Source organism: Solanum pennellii, chromosome 9, assembly GCF_001406875.1.
Source record: "Solanum pennellii chromosome 9, SPENNV200".
Classification (NCBI taxonomy): Eukaryota; Viridiplantae; Streptophyta; class Magnoliopsida; order Solanales; family Solanaceae; genus Solanum; species Solanum pennellii.
Genome location: NC_028645.1, coordinates 69421471 through 69443355, shown reverse-complemented (window position 1 = coordinate 69443355; position 21885 = coordinate 69421471). Strand labels below are relative to the sequence as shown.

The window sequence follows — 21885 nt, the reverse complement described above, 5'->3', positions numbered from 1 at the left end:
GTTACCTTAAATTAATTAGCATAGGGTAACTTTGTGATCAAAGTTTTCAGGGATATTGAAATCATCCAGTGTCTTTTGCTTCTGACTGAGATTTTGATCTTGCGAGGTATCAGAGTTAGCTGAAAAATCATGAAATTAAATTCATGAAAACAATTGTCCAAAATTTAAAGGATTAAAAGAATCCTACATGACATTAGAAATAGAGTAGGGTATGAAATGCCACAAGATTCGTTAATAATAGCAAATTGAGTACTAAACCAGACTTCCAGGAATACGAACGACACAACATATAGACAGATTCTATCATTAGAAAATATGATTGCACATCAAGCCCAACAAGAAGAATCACAACCACAATAGCGAGAATATCTATCTAGATATATTAGACTAGCAGATAGGCTCCGATAAATCTGAGTCGTATTGCTAAAGGCAGAGACCAAATAACACGTACTGTTAGCTTCATTAACTTATATTTTAATGCTGACACTAATCCTAAATGATCCACGCCAAAAAAAAATTGAGACATCCAAAATCTGTGAAAAGAAGGCATGAATCAAGGAAGAATGACTTGTCTACGATAGATTTAAATGAAGGAAAAAGAGCACACGCTAACCAGAAGAAAGAACAGGACAGTCGGACAAATTTGAATATCAACGAGAAAATCCCTTGGGTTACATTAAGAGCAAAACACTGAAAATCAGAAAAGAAGATTGCGCAACTTCTCTTCTTCTCAGATCAATCTCAATGACATTCCAAATAAGAGATTAGTTGAAAATCAGCAAATTGATATCAATTCCATTCTGTCAAGGCAACGGTAAAGAAGCAGCAAGCGATATAAAAGCAGATCATCATCACAGAAGTATTAAGCATTAGTTACTGTAATTGTTAGTTACGGTAACTAATACTGTTTTAGACTCCCCTATTGTTTTGGAATTCAGGTAGTAGGTTAAGTTTAGCTGTAGGTTGTTTTTATTTGTAGTATATAAAGTTTGGGTACTGAATGAATAAGTTATCTTTCGACTACTTTGATAGCGCAATCTCCCTTGACCAAAAGCATAGTCACTCTTTTATCATTGTATTCAAAATAGTTTACTAGTGAAAAGAAAAATATAAGAGTAGATGATGTGATCGACAAGTAAATTGGAATTTTTCTGGTCAAGGAGTTTAGAACAGGCCATCTGTCGAAGCATAAACATTCAAGATCTAAGGAAACCCTTGTAACTCAAGGGGACTTGATTAGGCGTGATCCGAACTAGCATAGAATTCTTTATCAACTGTGTCTTTTATCTCGTTATCGTTATACAATATGTTGTTTTATCTAATCGTCTAAACTCTAGGGTAGCCGACTTGTAGAAATCAACAGTCGGCCAATTATAACTTGACTAACATTCGAAAATAATTATACTAATGTGGTGAGACAAATCATGGATGTGACATTCAATTCTATGCCTTACAGGCTAGGCAGAACTCTCTATGCCAGGAGATTTTATTAATGCAATTGACCAAAACACCACCCTACAAGAGATCCATGAGTGATCAATTCCTTTCACTTTAGGCTGATTACACCAAAGTTCCACACTCTTTTTAAGTAAGCTATTCATTTCATCTTTTGTACTTTTTACAAGGCCTCCAATTTTATTTTCTTGTCATATTGCAGTTTAGTTGCAACAAGTGTTTTTGGCATTTGTGGACAATGGGAAGCACGAAAATAAACATAGATGTATATATTTGTATCATGAAATAGATAATACTTAAAGCAGGATAACCACATTTGCACATACTGAAATATATTGCTCAAAGACATATATACAAACAAGACAATGACAAGACAGAGAAGTTACCAGTGCTATCCACACAACTTTACTTTTTGAATGCATCTTGAATGCTGACTCCTTTCATAAGTTGAAAAGATTATCAAATTGTCCATTTTAGGAACTGTAAGCCTCCTGGAAAAAAAAAGTTAGCATCATAGGAAACAAAGTACCATTAATCAATTAGCGCTATACCTTTGCACTGATTGATTCAATACGATGCAACAATTCTTTTGCAATACTTTTTTGTGAGACACGCAAAATATGAATGCCAACATTCAAAATTTCTCGATGTCAGCATAAGAAGCAATGGATGTGCAAATGTTTAAAAGCTTCGAAGCATGTGGAACCAAATCCATCCTTGAATCGGAGTATCGAAAGAGATACTCTGTATCCAAATTGATGCTTCCTCCAACTCTCCCTTCTATGTAAGCTCGTAGAGCACACTCTAGATGGGAAACATGTCCACATATGTGGCCAGAAACTACTGTTGCTTCACAGCATATGTAACTGTACCCATCATAGTCCAAACTGATAAGCTTGCTGCAAAGTATACAACAACAGTCTCCGCAAAATCCAGACTCACTGCAACAGAGATCACAGAATCTGGTCTCCGTAAAAGGGTTTTCTGCTGCTAAACTGCTACAGATTCGGTTACCAGCCTTACAAGTAATGGCTCTGAAGGAAGAATCAGACAATAAAGGCTGCATTTTTGTCCCTGCAGATGTAGTCCTCTCTTTCATATCTGAGTTAGAATCAATATATGTAAGTCTTCCATCCTCAATAAAGGAAAAAAATTGGGGATTCAAAGAAAAAGTTTTATGCCAAGCAGATTCAACAACTTACAGATATGCAAAAAAAAATCATTTTCCCTATCTATATGGTGTAATTTTTCAATTAAGCTCCGTCCCTGACTACATGCGCAGACTGTGTAATCATGGAAAAAATTCACTTCAAATATAAAAAGAAAGAAATCAGTGTGTACTGACTAGATATTTGTAATGAATAGGAAACCAAGCTTAAATCTCCATTTTCCTAAAAATCCGAATTCTTGAGAAATTTTACAAAATTTGACTTCAAAATTAGGACTCAAATAGCCTATACTGATGGGGTAATAAAATCTTGAAGTAAGTAGTGGGTAATAAAGATGGGGAGTTAAAACTCGTTACCCAATTAAAGAATCTCGAAAAGTTCCTTTAAAATAGCCTCTACCAATCTTCCAAAGTACAAAAATGGAGAAATGAGGATGAATGCCGATTTTTTAAAAAAAATCTATCTAGTTCACTTTTACCCTTAGCGATTGCGACCCCATATCTCTCAATTGCCATGGCTAATGCTAGTCAACTAATTAGTTGACCATGCGATCGCGACAAAAGGCCACACGATCACGATGCTCAACATGATATTGTGATTGCAACATCCTCCATGCGATCGTGAAGCACAAGACCACATACCAATGAAATCGAGACCAAGAGCCTCTTGATGCAACGAATACTTAACGGGCATCATATACAACATATCAGCAATTACCAAGAAGTCAACAAATCACCTAATGAACCCTCAGGATTCATTCCAAATTTGCACATACACAAACTAGATATGCTACCAAACCAAACTTAACGTTCCAGACTCAATGAATGTTGGGACACGTATACGAAGTCTCCTTGACGCAGTATCTGTTTAAGTAGCAATAAAATAACTTTTACTCAAAAACAATAAATTTCCCCCAGAACCTCTGCAAATTCAAACAAGACTTCACGTAGGAATCAAAATTAAATGTAATGGTGTCGTCGAAATTCCAATTCGAGTGTTCAAATCCACGAAAGGGTCTCCATATTTGAAAACAACTAAACTTCTAGACCAAATTCTGCATTCCAAAAGCTGATGGGACAGACTAAAGTTCCTTCCGTGATTCATAGCTCCGATTGTTGCCAAAACCTAATTTTAACAACTTGAGGTCTCCAAAACTCTAAAACTTCCAAAAGTCTGAACTTCCCAATCCAATTTTAAAACCAACATCATAAACTGAAAACCATGACTTGGGACAACTATCGAGGGGGGCAAAATGATAAATTTTCCAAAAGTTTTTTAGAAATGGTCTTCAGGGTTGTCATTACAAGAGGTTGTGAAGGTCCATCTTATCGATAGCCGATTGACGGTAAAAAGGACATTTATTTTTTTAAAAAATAAAGTAATAGTCAAAGTCACACTGGCATTACCAGTGAATTTTTTTTTCTTTCTACATAAACTATCACCATTCATGTATTAAACACACACATCATTTGAATAGTTGATTGTATATATATAGTATGCACTCTGTATTTTAATTTAAAAAAAAGATGTCAAGCAACAAACACACACACACACACACACACACGCACACACACACGCACACGCACACGCACACACACGTGCGCACACACACACACACGCACACGCACACGCACAAGCACATGCACACGCACACTCACACGCACACACACACGCACACACACACGCACACGCACACGCACACACACACGCACACGCACACGCACACGCACACGCACACACACACGCACACACACAGACACACTCCCCACACACACGCACCCCACACACACGCACACGCACATGCACTCGCACACGCACACGCACACGCACACGCACACACACACGCACACACACAGACACACTCCCCACACACACGCACCCCACACACACGCACACGCACATGCACTCGCACACGCACACGCACACGCACACGCACACACACACGCACACACACAGACACACTCCCCACACACACGCACCCCACACACACGCACACGCACATGCACTCGCACACGCACACGCACACGCACACGCACACACACACGCACACACACAGACACACTCCCCACACACACGCACCCCACACACACGCACACGCACATGCACTCGCACACGCACACGCACACGCACACGCACACACACACGCACACACACAGACACACTCCCCACACACACGCACCCCACACACACGCACACGCACATGCACTCGCACACGCACACGCACACGCACACGCACACACACACGCACACACACAGACACACTCCCCACACACACGCACCCCACACACACGCACACGCACATGCACTCGCACACGCACACGCACACGCACACGCACACACACACGCACACACACAGACACACTCCCCACACACACGCACCCCACACACACGCACACGCACATGCACTCGCACACGCACACGCACACGCACACGCACACACACACGCACACACACAGACACACTCCCCACACACACGCACCCCACACACACGCACACGCACATGCACTCGCACACGCACACGCACACGCACACGCACACACACACGCACACACACAGACACACTCCCCACACACACGCACCCCACACACACGCACACGCACATGCACTCGCACACGCACACGCACACGCACACGCACACACACACGCACACACACAGACACACTCCCCACACACACGCACCCCACACACACGCACACGCACATGCACTCGCACACGCACACGCACACGCACACGCACACACACACGCACACACACAGACACACTCCCCACACACACGCACCCCACACACACGCACACGCACATGCACTCGCACACGCACACGCACACGCACACGCACACACACACGCACACACACAGACACACTCCCCACACACACGCACCCCACACACACGCACACGCACATGCACTCGCACACGCACACGCACACGCACACGCACACACACACGCACACACACAGACACACTCCCCACACACACGCACCCCACACACACGCACACGCACATGCACTCGCACACGCACACGCACACGCACACGCACACACACACGCACACACACAGACACACTCCCCACACACACGCACCCCACACACACGCACACGCACATGCACTCGCACACGCACACGCACACGCACACGCACACACACACGCACACACACAGACACACTCCCCACACACACGCACCCCACACACACGCACACGCACATGCACTCGCACACGCACACGCACACGCACACGCACACACACACGCACACACACAGACACACTCCCCACACACACGCACCCCACACACACGCACACGCACATGCACTCGCACACGCACACGCACACGCACACGCACACACACACGCACACACACAGACACACTCCCCACACACACGCACCCCACACACACGCACACGCACATGCACTCGCACACGCACACGCACACGCACACGCACACACACACGCACACACACAGACACACTCCCCACACACACGCACCCCACACACACGCACACGCACATGCACTCGCACACGCACACGCACACGCACACGCACACACACACGCACACACACAGACACACTCCCCACACACACGCACCCCACACACACGCACACGCACATGCACTCGCACACGCACACGCACACGCACACGCACACACACACGCACACACACAGACACACTCCCCACACACACGCACCCCACACACACGCACACGCACATGCACTCGCACACGCACACGCACACGCACACGCACACACACACGCACACACACAGACACACTCCCCACACACACGCACCCCACACACACGCACACGCACATGCACTCGCACACGCACACGCACACGCACACGCACACACACACGCACACACACAGACACACTCCCCACACACACGCACCCCACACACACGCACACGCACATGCACACGCACACGCACACACACACGCACACGCACACGCACCCGCACACGCACACGCACATGCACCCGCACACACACGCACGCACACACACACAATAAATAATAAAAACTAATCAAGTCCAAAAATTGTATCATATAAACAATTTTAAAAAATATATATTCGATACCTCAAAGAAAAATATAGAAGAGGAAAGAAAGAAAAAGAGCAACATAAATTATATGCTACTGCACTTTCCATTTAAATAAACAATACAAAATCCTCTCTTCAAAATAAAAACCATAAGCATATAACTTAGGGATAACGCACAATACCCCCTCAACCTATGTCTGAAATTTCATAGACACACTTATACAATACTAAGTGATATTCAAGAGAGGGGAGGGGGGTGAATTAAAAATTCACTTAATCAGCTATTAGTAGTCGATAGTTGACTCACTTGCAAGTTTGTAAGAAAATAAACAGTAACAGAAAGTTGCAGTAAATAGTTGACAGACAAAATTTTAACCTGGTTCGGATCACTAATGTGGTGCCTAGTCAGTACCCTTGGGTTTCAAGGGTTTTCCTTAAGAGCGTTGAAGAGATATTCTTTGTTACACCAACGATTGAACTTTTAACATGTCTGATATGCAAATCAGATTTCTACCTTGACACTGTCTCAACTTGTATACCTACACTAAGATGTTTTTCTTTTCTCTTTTCTCTCCAATTGTATCACTTAAAGTGTTTACAATTTTTTATGAAAGACAAAAGAAACCTGTTTGCTAAGCTCAAGTAAAGTTGTGTGCTTCGCACTATACATCTAGGTCGATATAAATATTTGATAACCTCTACTCTTTGTAAGGAAAAAAACCCAAGGGATTTTATCTCAATCAAAGATTACTTTAGAGAGTCCGTGATTGAGGCGATTTAGTTTATCTTTAGTAGATCGATTCTTCTGCTTTCCTTGTGCTGATTTAATCTTGTCCTTGTGTGACCATCAGACTTCTTATCTTGTGGCTTGATTTATGGTTCTTCGTTTTTCATCGCTTCTTCTGCATTTCTTGTGTTGATTTGATCTTGTCCTTGTGTGATCAGCAGCCATCTTATCTTGTGGCTTGAATTGTGGTTCTTCCCATTTCTTGATGTGTTAATTGTGATTGCTACCAAGAGTGTGAGATTCTTGCTTCTTTCCTCTATGTACTGATTGACCATATAATCCAATCATATATTTCTTTCCTTCTTTTGTCCCTTGGATTTGAGGCTTTCCTTTCCAATGCATTTACGTATTTTAATGAAAGATTTTTTTCCTTCTTGAAATCCTCTGTGCTGATGACTTCCCTTTTTAGATTTGTGAACTACGAAAATTGAGATCAACACGTTATGAGTCTATTTTCAAAATCAACTAACCATATGGAGTTAACAATCCCCCCATTTTTGATAATGAAAAGTTTGATCACAATTTTAATAATAATATGGAAAGTCGATTATACTGAGAGAGATTAATTATACTTCCCTAAGGTTAGATGTTTTTGATGTATGCAGCTCCCCCTGTCTTAGCTCTCCCTGTCTCATAGAGAGGGATATAATTGTTTTCTCCCCCTTTGTCATAATAAAAAAGAATAACTAAACAACATACTATATTAAAGCATAGACGTTAGAAACCACAGTAGTCTAAGAGTTAAGGAAAACAGTAGTCCAAAAGATAGAGAGGGACAAGCTCCTATTGAAAGATAGAGAAAAAGAAAGAGGTGCAACCACAAAAGTTAATGGCCACCCCAAAAGTACTTGAGGGAGTTGATCACATTTTCATAAAAGGTGGTGTACAAACATTCCACATTATTGGAGAAACTTGAGTAAGAGTCCTGAACTGTAACAACAATCTCATTGTTGGAGGAGTTGACTCCACCTTTAAGAGAGTCAACTTGCTTAATCAAGCGATTGAATGTTGAGATACCTTCCTGCTTTGTTGGAATTCTGAATTTTGACCCCCAAATTCACCTAAGGAACAAGTATATTTTATATGTTCCTTTTCAGATTACAACAGTTAAGTTTTTTGAAGCAAATAAAATAATAACATAATATTTTATCACGGAAACCCTAACTCATAAGGGTAAAAACCACGACCTACACCTCTGTAGGATTTAACTTCACTTTATTAAACTCCAAGTTTCAACACAATATTGCAAACCTATGTAACCTAAGGAATTATAACTCTAATTCCTAGAGGAATTATAAACTCTAATTCCTATCTAAGAAATTATAAACTCTAATTCCTAGCTACCCAAGACAAAAAAAACCCAGGTTTAAGTCTTCTACCGTTTATCAAGTTTCTCAAACTTGTTAGATGAATTCTATACACACACTCAGTGTAATCAAAACTCTTAATTACAATCTTACAACTTTTTCCTCAAAAATTGCAACACTCACGATAAATATCAAAACTTTCTCAAACCTCTTGATCGTGTTTTGATCTTCTCTCTATGTAGGTGCATAGTTTTCTCCAGCGAAACTATCGTTCTATTTATAGATTTGAACTTGAATCCAAAACCTATTTTAACTAGAAATCCTACTTATGCGCTACTTAATTTTCTATTGAAACTTAGAAGCTCACGCGTAGGACTCCTTCATTGTGCGGAACTCGTCTTGCCGCATCTTCAACTTCTTCTTCAACTTTAACTCTGTCGCATGAAGACTTTGCAGAAGTCAACTAAAATTAGATAATATACTGCCATAAAGCTTTCCTTAATTAAATAAGAAAAACCTTCCACAAAATGTTTTTTACGTGTTGCCACAAAACTTTTCTTAATTTATTAAGAAAACATTATTGATCCCTAATTCCTTTTTCAACTTGGTTGCGAACTCCTTATTTAAAAGGAAACTTTCTGTACTGGTTGTTTGTCGAAAAAGCAATACTTCCACAGCTTTATATCTTCTAGTTGCGAGCTTGACGTTCTCCTTATCCAAGTCGGATTCGGTCTATAAGAAACACGTCACACAACCTATTTCTTTCATCTGTTCCAGTATTTGTCAATTATCAAAATCTTTCTCATTCTAACATGCTTGATTCCAGTCATGGCAACGACCACTTACCAATATCAATGCTAGAGTCTTTCTGCAAGCGAAATACCTTCTCCACAACATCATTAAGGGTTTCCCTTTATCGGCCTATGTGACACTATCTTGTGGGTACAACGTGTGTTGACATTTTTTTAAATTTGGTGCTACGTAGGCCGTAAAGAGGTAGAAAATTATTTATAAAATCAAGTCAGGGGGATAATAGGACCTTAATATAGTATAAGCGTGTCTCTGGAATTTCGGGCAAAGGTTGAAGGGGTACTTATGCATTTTCCATATAATTTATACTAAGTGTAAGCATATAATTTAATTTCTTACAAATTATGAACATTTATTTTCTAAATGGTTAAGGAAGAGAGTGGATGTATCACTTTTCGGATTTTATTGATATAAAATAAAACAATACTCCCTCCGTTTAAAAAAGAAAGTCCCTATTTTATTTTTAGTTTGTTTTAAAAAGAATGATCCATTTTGCTTTTTGGCAACACTTTAACTTTAACTTTAACGTTCCACATGACATGTTTTATACCACGTGATTAAAGAGCATTTTGGTACATTTGACATAACTTTAATTTAGAACCACAAGATTAAAAACTTTTCTTTCTTCTCTTAAACTCCGTTTCAAGTCAAACTAGGACATCCTTTTGGAAACGGAGAGAGTACTAATTAATGTGGGATTAATAGAACATAAATGAAAAAGAGAAAATTTAAACAGAATAAAAATAAAACGAAAAACAAGAGAAGAGATATTAATAACATCAATATATATATATATCGCTCTAACACAAGGAAAATTCTTCTGTGGGTGATTTAGGGAGTTAGAAACTTCATACAATACAAAAAATGATCCACATACAATATGGTAAAATAATAAAATTTATGTTAATAGTAATGTATACATATTTCTTTCCTTAAATCTAATATTGATCCGTAAGAAGATAGCCCGTATATTTATGACCTTATAATTTAGGTAAATAATTATTGTTATCTTTTAACTTTATATTCACCAAAAACTATGTTGGGAACTTGATTACAAGAAAATGTCTTTTACTAGATTACAAGAACCCTAAAACATAGAGACAAAAAAAGCAATATACAAAAGAATCGAGAAAGTAAGCACGAAGGAATTTTGCAGGTTACTATTATTTAGATTTTATTTCTTGAACATGCTAAATTGAGATGAATTTGGCCTACTGGAGTATTCATACAGAAGAACATTGAAGTTTTGATCTATTTAGATACCTAATAAAAAAAGAAAAAATAAAATAAGAGTATAGTGATAAAAGCATATGCGTAATGAGAGGCAACAAAAATTATAATAACTTCACAAATATATTTTTGTTACAATATATACCCATGGTCATATAAAATAAATAGAATCACAAATGAAGCAACAACACTTCATCAAAATTTTTTTAAAATATCAGAGATACGAAAAAGTCACCTAACGAACTGATGTGGTGTCAAAAGGAATGACAACCAATTATGCACATCAAAAAAAAATTAAAAAAAATAGTGTTATTCAAACCAAATGAAGGTTTTCGTCAATTTTTTTCCTTCCTTCTAAATTATAATACTAAAAATGCTACATTCTTTGAAAATTGGCAGTATTTGATATGAATTAATACAAATATATTGTTGCAATTAAAATAGGAAATTTCCTCGTTCTCGATTGATTTGCTTATTTGCGAAAACAATAAACGAGAAATCTATTTGTTTTTTATTTTGAAAAAACTCTATAAAGAATCCAAGAAATGTAATGGATTTTTTAATTTAAGTCAAGTACTTACATCACTCCAATAATTATATGTCATTTCAAATACTTAGTTATAAAAATTTTTTGGTAATTATTTATTTTTATCCTAAGTTAATATCTAATTAATGATAGATCAGTTCAATTCGAGATAAATACAAGATGATCTACTAACTAATATTAATTTAGTATATGCGTAATGTGTTTTGCAGACAAAAAATCTAATGCAATTATCAGTCTTTCTTTCAGGGGTTAATCGAATCCCAAGTTGCGCTATTAGAATATTGAACCTTTTCAACATTTGTCTTCTTTATCTTCTTATCGTTTCAATTCAACCCCCAACAATTGGTAGAATTCATTCTATTTTTTCAGAACGGCAATAACACATTCATGATTCCTCAATGAAGAAACTCCGGAGAGTTCCTCTCATATTTAACTACTTTCTGGAATTGTCTTTCCGTTCTAATGCAGATGTGGCGGTGGAAGAAAAGGAAGAAATCTTCCGTTTCATGGCAAAAATCGAACTAGAAGGAGCTGGAGATGGGCAAGTGAGAACACTGGCAGTAGAGATTCGTCCTGCAAGGGTAAGGAAGATTGTTGTGAGAAAGGGAAATGCAGACGGTGAGGATGAGCATGAATTGAATATAGATACATATTGGAGGTACATATTGACTGCTTCGACTATGCCGGAGCTGGCCGCGGTGGTATTTGTGGATGGAGAGCTGATAGTGATGGTGCCCAAGGATGACCATGGCCGTGGAGAGTTTGATAATGGATCTAGAGGTGTTTGCAGAGACGCTGAACTTGTTGTTGTACAATAGTTAACATTTTCAAATTTTATGAATCAATTAAACAAGCTACTAGTACATCAGAGTATATACTTTCTCAAACAAAAATACTTCAACCATATATACGATAGACCTGAACTTTAGCCACAAAAAACTTCAAACATTGTATAAAGTTACACTTTGTCGAGACTAACTTTGAACACATGTCCAAAGTTGTTGGAAATAGTACATATGCAAAACAACAATTCCTTTCCAATTGTAACAAACATATGTATGTTTACTTAAACAACAACGTATACAACCAAATAATGAACAAACTTGGGCTCTTTCTGTTTGAGCATGTTCTCATAATGTATAAATGTACCAGTAGCAATATACCAAATCATTTTTATGACAATGGTGTCCGGAATAACTTGATCTTCTCACTTACTACTTGTTACCTTCAATTAATTAGCATAGGGTAACTTTGCGATGAAAGTTTTCAGGAATATTGAAATCATCCAGTGTCTTTTGCTTCTGACTGAGATATTGATCTTGCGAGGTACCAGAGTTAGCTGAAAAATCAAGAAATCAACTTCATCAAAACCATTGTCCAAAATTTGAAGGATTAAAAGAACCCTACATGACATTAGAAATAGAGTAGGGTATGAACTGCCACAAGATTCGTTAATAATAGCAAATTGAGTACTAAACCAGACTTCCAAAAAATACGAAAGACACAACATATAGACATATTCTATCATTAGAAAATATGATTGCACATCAAGACCAACAAGAAGAATCACAACCACAATAGCGACAATATCTATCTGGATATATCAGACTAACAGATAGGCTCCGATAAATCTGAGTAGTATTGCTAAAGGCAGAGAAAAAATAACACGTACTGTTAGCTTCATTAACTTATATTTTAATGATGACACTAATCCTAAATGATCTGCGCCTAAAAAATTAGACATCCAAAATCTGTGAAAAGAAGGCATGAATCAAGTAAGAATGACTTGTCTACGATAGATTTGAATGAAGGAAAAAGAGCACACGCTAACCACAAGAAAGAACAGGACAGTCGGACAAATTTTAATATCAGTGAGAAAATCCCTTGGGTTACATTAAGAGCAAAACACTGAAAATCAGAAAAAAAGATTGCTCAACTTCTCTTCTTCTAAGATCAATTTCAGTCACATTCCAGATCAGAAATTAGTTGAAGATCAGCGAATTGATATCGATTCAATTCTGTCCAAGCAACGGTAAAGAAGAAGCAAACAATATAAAAGCAGATCATCATCACAGAAGTATTAAGCATTAGTTACTGTAATTATTAGTTACACTAACTAATACTGTTTTAGAGTCCCCTATTGTTTTGGAATTCAGACAGTAGGTTAAGTTTAGCTGTAGGTTGTTTTTATTTGTAGTATATAAAGTTTGGGTACTGTATTCAAAATAGTTTACTAGTGAAAAGAAAACTATAAGAGTAGAGAATGTGATCGACAAGTAAATTGGATTTTTTCTGGTCAAGGAGTTCAGAACAGGCCATCTGTCTAATCATAAACATTCAAGCTCTAAGGAAACCCTTGTAACCAAGGGGACTGGATTAGACGTGATCCGAACTAGCATAAAATTCTTTGTCAACTGTGTCTCTTATCTCTTTATCATTATACAATATGATGTATTATCTAATCGTCTAAACTCTAGGGTAGCCGACTTGAAGAAATCAACAGTCGGCCAATCATAAGTTGACTAACATTCGAAATAATTATACTAATGTGGTGAGACAAATCATGGATGTGAAATTCAATTTTATGCGTTACGGGCTAGGCAGAACTATCTATGCCAGGAGATGTTATTAACGCAATTGACCAAAACACCACCCTACAAGAGATCCATGAGTGATCCATTCCTTTCTCTTTAGGATTATTACACCAAAGTACCAAACTCTTTTTAAGTAAGCTATTCATTTCCTCTTTTGTACTTTTTACAAGGCTCTCCAATTTTATTTTCTTGTCATATTGCAGTTTAGTTGCAACTAGTGTTTTTGGCATTTGTGGACAATGGGAAGTACGGAGATAGACATAGATGTATATATTTGTATCATGAAATAGACAATACTTAAATTAAGATAAACACATTTGCACATACTGAAATATCTTGCTGAAATACATATATACAAACAAGACAAAGAAGTTACCAGTGCTATTCACACAACTTTCCTGCTTGAATGCATCTTGAATGCTAACTCCTTTCATAAGCTGATATGATTATCAAATTGGTCATTCTAGTAACTGTAAACCTCAAAACTGAAAAAAAAGAAGAGCATCATAGGAAACAAAGTACCATTAATCAATTAGCGCTATACCTTTGCATTGATTGATTCAATACGATGCAAGAATTCTTTTGCAATACTTTTTTGTGAGCCATGCAAAATACGAATGCCAACATTCAAAATCTGCTCGATGTCAGCATAAGAAGCAATGAATGAGCAAATATTTAGAAGCTTCGAAGCATGTCGAACCAAATCCATCCTTGAATCACAGTATCGACAGAGATACTCTGCATCCAAATTGATGCTTCCTCCGACTCTCCCAGCCATGTAAGCTTGTAGAGCACACTCTAGATGGGAAGCATGTCACATATGTGGCCAGAAACTATTGTTGCTTCACAGCGAATGTAACTGTACCCATCATAGTCCAGACTGATAAGCTTGCTGCAAAGTATACAACAACAGTCTCTGCAAAAACCAGACTAACTGCAACAGAGATCACAGAATCTGGTCTCTGTAAAAGGATTTTCTGCTGCTAAACTGCTACAGATTCGGTTACCAGCCTTACAAGTAATGGCTCTAAAGGAAGAATCAGACAGTAAAGGCTGCATTTTTGTCCCTTCAGATGTATTCCTCTCTTCCATATCTGAGTCAAAATTAATATCATGTAAGTCTTCCATCCTGAATAAAGGAAAACAATTGGGGATTCAAAAAAAAAAGTTTTATGCCAAGCAGATTCAACAAGTTACAGATATGCTAAAAAAATCATTTTCCCTATCTATATGGTGTAATTTTTCAATTAAGCTCCGTCCCTGACTACGTACACAGACTGTGTAATCATGGACAAAATTCACTTCAAATATAAAAAGATAGAAATCAGTGTGGACTGACTAGATATTTGTAATGAATAGGAAACCAAGCTTAAATCTCCATTTTCCTAAAAATATGAATTCTTGAGAAAGTTCACAAAGTTTGACTTCAAAATTAGGACTCAAATAGCCTCTATTGATGGGGTAATAAAATAATGAAGTAAGTAGTGGGTAATAAAGATGGGGAGTTAAAACTCATTACCCAATTGAAGAATCTCGAAAAGTCCCTTTAAAATAGCCTCTACCAAGCTTCCAAAGTACAAAAATGGAGAAATGATGATGAATGCAGATTTTTTTTAAAAAAATCTATCCAGGTCACTTTTACCCTTCGCGATTGCGACCCCATACCTCTCAATTGCAATTAGTAATGCTGGTCAAATCATTAGTTGACCATGCGATCACGACACAAGGCCTCACGATCACGATCCTCAAGATGCTATTGCGATTGCCACATCCTCCATGCGATCGTGAAGCACAAGACCACATACCAATGCGACTGCGACCAAGAGCATCATGATGCAAAGAATACTTAAAGTGCATCATATACAACATATCATCAAATACCAAGACTCAACAAAATCACCTAATGAACCCTCAGGATTCATTAAAAATTAGCACATACACCTAGATATGCTACCCAATTAAATCTTAACGTTCCAAACTAAATGAACGTCGGGACACATATACGAAGTCTCCTTGACCCAGTATCTGTTTAAGTAGCAATAAAATAAATTTTACTCAAAATCACTTAATTTCCCCCGGAACCTCTGAAAATTCAAACAAGACTTCATGTAGGACTCAAAATTAAATCTAATGGTGTCGTTGAAATACCAATTCGAGCGTTCAAACTCCAAATGTTGACTTAAGTCTACACTTGGCCTAATTATCCACAACCATTCCAAATAATTTCAGTACGAACAACACAATTGTGTTTACACTTTTATATATTTTGATTCCTATAATACACAATTCGACGACCAAAAATGGATATCAATGACTTCCCTAATAATTTCTAAATTAAAATGAGCAACTTCAAAGCCTAACAAAAAAATATGTATACTACCTGTAGGTAGAGTCATTGGATAATGATCTACATCCATTGTTCTCTTTAGTAAGTATTGGATATTCAATATACTTCTCAAAGAGTATTAGAAATATTAAATACTCTCATTAAATATGAGAACATAACAAATTTTACTCCTAGAAACATTATACAAATTTTCACATTTTGTTTGGTAAACTGCAAGTACTTGTAACTAGTATGACAACATTCACGTTTGACAGAAAAGGAAACAAATAAAATTCTACGTAAAGATTAGAGATGGAAAAAACTCCATGGTCAAAGATACAAATGTAAATGCCAAGGGGGAGAGAGAGGTATTTATAGTCGGTCCCTACACATAACTCGGTAAATATTAAATTTATTTGGAAGTTCAGTATACACAATGAGTCATGTGGTTATAACTATTTCTTTTAGTTGATGCAAACAACTAAATAAATCTCTACATGATATATACCGAAGAGCCTTGTTGAATCTAACATTTTGAGCTTGACGACTGCTTTGAAGGAATCATCCAACTGAATGAGGCAAAGAATTGATCGATATCCACACCAGGATACTCAGATTGGAGATATTTTTTAACTGAAGTCTTACTTCGGAAGGCATTTTTCTTTCCATCTTTCGGTGCCTGACAACGCTCCGGAAGATACAAATATCTATCTTTGAAGGTGCCTGAGTTTGTAGCTCTTCTACCTGTCCTCCAACTCCACTTATCACCAACATTTGGCCAATTCATAGGAGCATATGGTAAACCTTCACCATATTCACACTCAAAAACTGGATACAATTGAAGCTCTGTTTCATTGACTGTAGATGAACTCTCATTATCTACAACAAGTGCAAGACTCTCCCCGACCTCCTCCTTGGCTGATATTTAGCTGGAAATCTCTAACTCTGTTGATACCAATGAAAGTCTGAAATAATTAAAAAACAAAAAAGAAAAGAAATGTCAAAGTCCAGATCAGAAAGCAAACTGTTTTTGGCTATAAAAAGTAAACTTCATATGAAAATAAATGTAAGAACTACAAGTATTGGCAATCTGACCAGCAGAATGCTTGTATAGTGCAGCATTCTTGACATAAACATTTGAATTTATACAACGCTTTATCGGTTTCCTCTCATTAATGCTATGTTTTGAATTTACTTTACCCCTAGTTTTAGAAGAAAACAATCAGCTCAACTATATATTTAATTAAACTTACTATTTATAGGACACAATTCCATTTAGAATGGGTAGTGATAGTTAGCGCTTTTATTTAGTGGCGGAACTAGTTTCTCGCAATGTAGTCAATTAGACCCGTTCACTGAAAAAATATACTGTGCAATTATGGCAGACCCAATCTTCCTAGTTATGTGTAAATTGTTGAATCTCCTAGACATAAGGGAAGATACTAGTGTAGTGGCCAATGGGGTTCCAAATTTGTTTTTGACATTCAAATCTTAGGTGTACATTCTAATATTCATCTCAAAATTTATTTCTGAATCTCTATAAGCCAATGCTATAAGTGCATCTACCCACTCCAGATTAACTGTTTACAAATAGTAATCTGCACTTGATGCATTACGGTATGGATGACTCTAATACCATTGATACAATCGAGAAGAACATGAAATTAATATGGAGTAATGAAGACAATAAAATGCTTCTAACACAAATGAGTATATTTACCTACTTGAAGGGGAAAAAAACATTATTTTTTAATAATTGAGGACAAGTATATCAACTAACAGAAAGCCCTGATCGAATTTGAGAACATACCTGAGAGATTAGGGGTTTGACTATATAAACTGGTTCTCTTGCTAATCCCAGACAAACACGACAAACATAAAATTCAAAAGCAAAGGAAAAAGAAAAAATCAAAACCCTAAAACGGCCTTGTGAAATGGGAAGGCTGTAATAAGGTCTTTTTAGTATTCAAAAACATTTATACTCCCTTCATGTGTGAATTGGTACACACCTGTCACATTTTTCTTAACGAGCAATAATTAAAAGATTAATTATATTGTATCATTCTTTGAATATTATTAATTCAATGTTTTCACAAATGTGATGGGGGAATGAATTGTACTTCCTCTAGTTTATATATTAAGTGAATTGTTAGGATATAACTCTCTTCTTAAACAGAAATATTTAAGGACAACATTAAACACTCATATTTTAATTAATATTCTTAAATTATTCTCTTAACAGAGGTAAAGTAGTTAATGACATCATTATAAGAAATGATAGATATGGAAACAAAAATCCTACTGACAATTATCTTGAACTTTGAAAATTTCACTTATTTTGAACTATAAAAAAACTTTTGACAATTCACATAATTTGGACTAGAGAGAATAAATATTAATAGTTCAGTTGGTTGATTACCTGGACTTTTGTTTCATCTTGTTGGTGAAGATCCAATTTATCGATAGCCGATTGACGGTAAAAAAGGACATCTATTTTTTTAAAAATAAAGTAATGGTCAAAGTCACACTAGCATTACCAGTTATTTTTTTTTCTATCTACATAAACTATCACCATATATTTATTAAACATACATATCATTTCAATAGTTGATTGTATATATATAGTATGCACTCGCATATAAACAATTTTTAAAAAATATATATTCGATACCTCAAACAAAAATATAGAATAAGAAAGAAAGAAAAAGAGCAACATAATATTATATGCTACTGTACGTTCCATTTAAATAAACTATACAAAATCCTCTCTTCAAAATAAAAACTATAACCATATAACTTAGGGAAAATGCACAATATGCCTGAACTCTCATAGACACACTTATACAATACTAAGTGATATTCAAGAGAGGTGGGGGTGAATTAAAAATTCACTTAGTCAGCTATCAGTAGTCGATAGTTAACTCACCTGCAAGTTTGTAAGAAAATAAACAGTAACACAAAGTTGCAGTAAATAGTTGACACACAAAATTTTAACCTGATTCGGATCACTAATGTGGTTCCTAGTCAGTCCCCTCGGGTTTCAAGGGTTTTCCTTAAGAGCGTTGAAGAGATATTCTTTGTTACACCAATGATTCAACTTTTAATATGTCTCATATGCAAATCAGATTTCTACCTTGACACCGTCTTAACTTGTATACCTGCACTCAGATGTTTTACTTTTCTCTTTTATTTCCAATTTTATCACTCAAGTGTTTAAAGATTTGTATGAAAGTCAATAGAAACCTTTTTGCTAAGATCAAGAAAAGTTGCGTGCTTCACACTATACATCTAGGTCGATATAAATAGATGATAACCTCTGCTCTTTGTAAGGAAAAAACCCATGGGATTTTATCTCAATCAAAGATTACTTTAGCGAGTCCTTGATTGAGACGATTTAGTTTATCTGTAGTATATCGCTTCTTCTGCTTTCCTTGTGCTGATTTAATCTTGTCCTTGTGTGATCATCAGATTTCTTATCTTGTGGCTTGATTTATGGCTCTTCGCTTTTCATCGCTTCTTCTGCTTTTCTTGTGTTGATTTGATCTTGTCCTTGTGTGATCAGCAGTCTTCTTAACTTGTGTCTTGAATTGTGGTTCTTCCCATTTCCTGATGAGTTAATTGTGATTGCTGCCAAGAGTGTGAGATTCTTGCTTCTTTCCTCTATGTGCTGATTGACCATATATTCCAATCATATATTTCTTTCCTTTTTTTGTCCCTTAGATTTGAGGCTTTCCTTTCCAATGCATATCTGTATTTTAATGAAATATTTTTTTCCTTCTTGAAGTCGTCTGTGCTGATGACTTCCCTTTTTAGATTTGTGACCTACGAAAATTGAGATACACATTATTAGTCTATTTTCAAAATCAACTAACCATATGGAGTTAACAATCTCCACCTTTTTGATAATGACAAGTTTGATCACAATTTTAATAGTTATATGGATAGTCAATTATACTGAGAGAGTTTAATTATACTTCCATAAGGTTAGATGTTGTTGATGTATGCAGCTCCCCCTGTCTTAGCTCTCCCTGTCTCACGGAGAGGGATGTAATTGTTTTCTCCTCCTTTGTCATAATCAAAAAGAATATCTTAACTGTAACAACAAGCTTATTGTTGGAGGAGTTGACTCCACTTTTAAGAGAGTCAACTTGCTTAATCAAGCGATTGAATGTTGAGATACCTTCCTGCTTTGTTAGAATTTGAATTCTGACCCTCAAATTCGCCTAAGGAACAAGCATATTTTATATGTTCCTATGCAGATTACAACAGTTACATCTTTTGAAGCAAACAACATAATAACATAATATTTTATCAAGGAAAAACCCTAACTCATAAGTGTAAAAACCACGACCTACACCTCCGTAGGATTTAACTTCACTTTATTCAACTCCAAGTCTCAATAGAAGATTGCAAACCTATGTAACCTAAGGAATTATAACTCTAATTTCTAGAGGAATTATAAACTCTAATTCCTAGCTAAGAAATTATAAACTCTAATTCTTAGTTACCCAAGACAAAAAAAACCACATGTTTAAGTCTTTTACCGTCTGTCAAGTTTCTCAAACTTCTTAGACGAATCCTACACACTCACTCGATTGTAATCAAAACTCTTAATTATAATCTTACAACTTTTTCCTCAAAAATTGCAACACTCAAGATATATAACAAAACTTTCTCAAAACTCTTGATCGTGTTTTGATCTTCTCTCTATGTAGGTGCATAGTTTCTCCAGCGAAACTATCGTTCTATTTATAGATTTGAACTTGAATCCAAAACCTATTTCAACCAGAAATCCTACTTATGCTCTGCTTAATTTTCTCTTGAAACTTAGAAGCTCACGCGTAGGTCTCCTACATTGTGCGGAACTCGTCTTGCGGCATCTTCAACTCCTTCTTCAACTTTAACTCTGTTGCATGAAGACTTTGTAGAAGTCAACTAATATTAGGTAATATACTTCCACAAAACTTTCCTTAATTAAATAATAAAAACCTTCCACAAAACGTTTCTTATGTATTTCCACAAAACATTCCTTATTTAAATAATAAAACATTATTGATCGCTAATTCTTTTTTCAACTTGGTTGCAAACTCCTTTTTTAAAAGGAAACTTTCTGTACTGGTTGCCTGTCGAAAAAGCAATACTTCCACATCTTTATATCTTCTAGTTTGCGAGTTTGACATTCTCCTTATCCAAGTCGGATTCGGTCTATAAGAAACACGTCACACAACCTGTTTCTTTCATCTGTTCCAGTATTTGATAATTATCAAAATCTTTCTCATTCTAACATGATTGATTCCTGTCATGGCGACGCACAACTTACCAATATCAATGCTAGAGTCTTTCTGCTAGCGAAATACTTTCTCCATAGCATCATGAAGGGTTTCCCTTTATTGGCGTACATGACAATATCTTGTCTGTCCAACGTGTGCTGACATTTTTTTCAAGTTGGTGCCACGTAGGCCGTAAAGGTGTAGAAAACTATTTATAAAATCAAGTCAGGGGGATAATAGGACCTTAATATAGTATAAGTGTGTCTCTGGGATTTAGATTTTACTTCTTGAACATGCTAAATTGAGATGAATTTGGCCTACTGGAGTATTCACACAGAAAAACATTGAAGTTTGATCTAT

The 21885-nt window shown here is 36.7% G+C and overlaps 3 pseudogenes; 1 reads left to right on the top strand and 2 right to left on the bottom strand.

Annotated features, from left to right (window-relative positions):
- Nucleotides 1–15: 15 nt before the first annotated feature.
- Nucleotides 16–2554, bottom strand: LOC107030336 (annotated as a pseudogene).
- A 9002-nt stretch (nt 2555–11556) lies between these two features.
- On the top strand, nt 11557–12153 carry LOC107030998 (annotated as a pseudogene).
- Nucleotides 12154–12570: 417 nt separating this feature from the next.
- Nucleotides 12571–17180, bottom strand: LOC107030335 (annotated as a pseudogene).
- Nucleotides 17181–21885: the final 4705 nt, after the last annotated feature.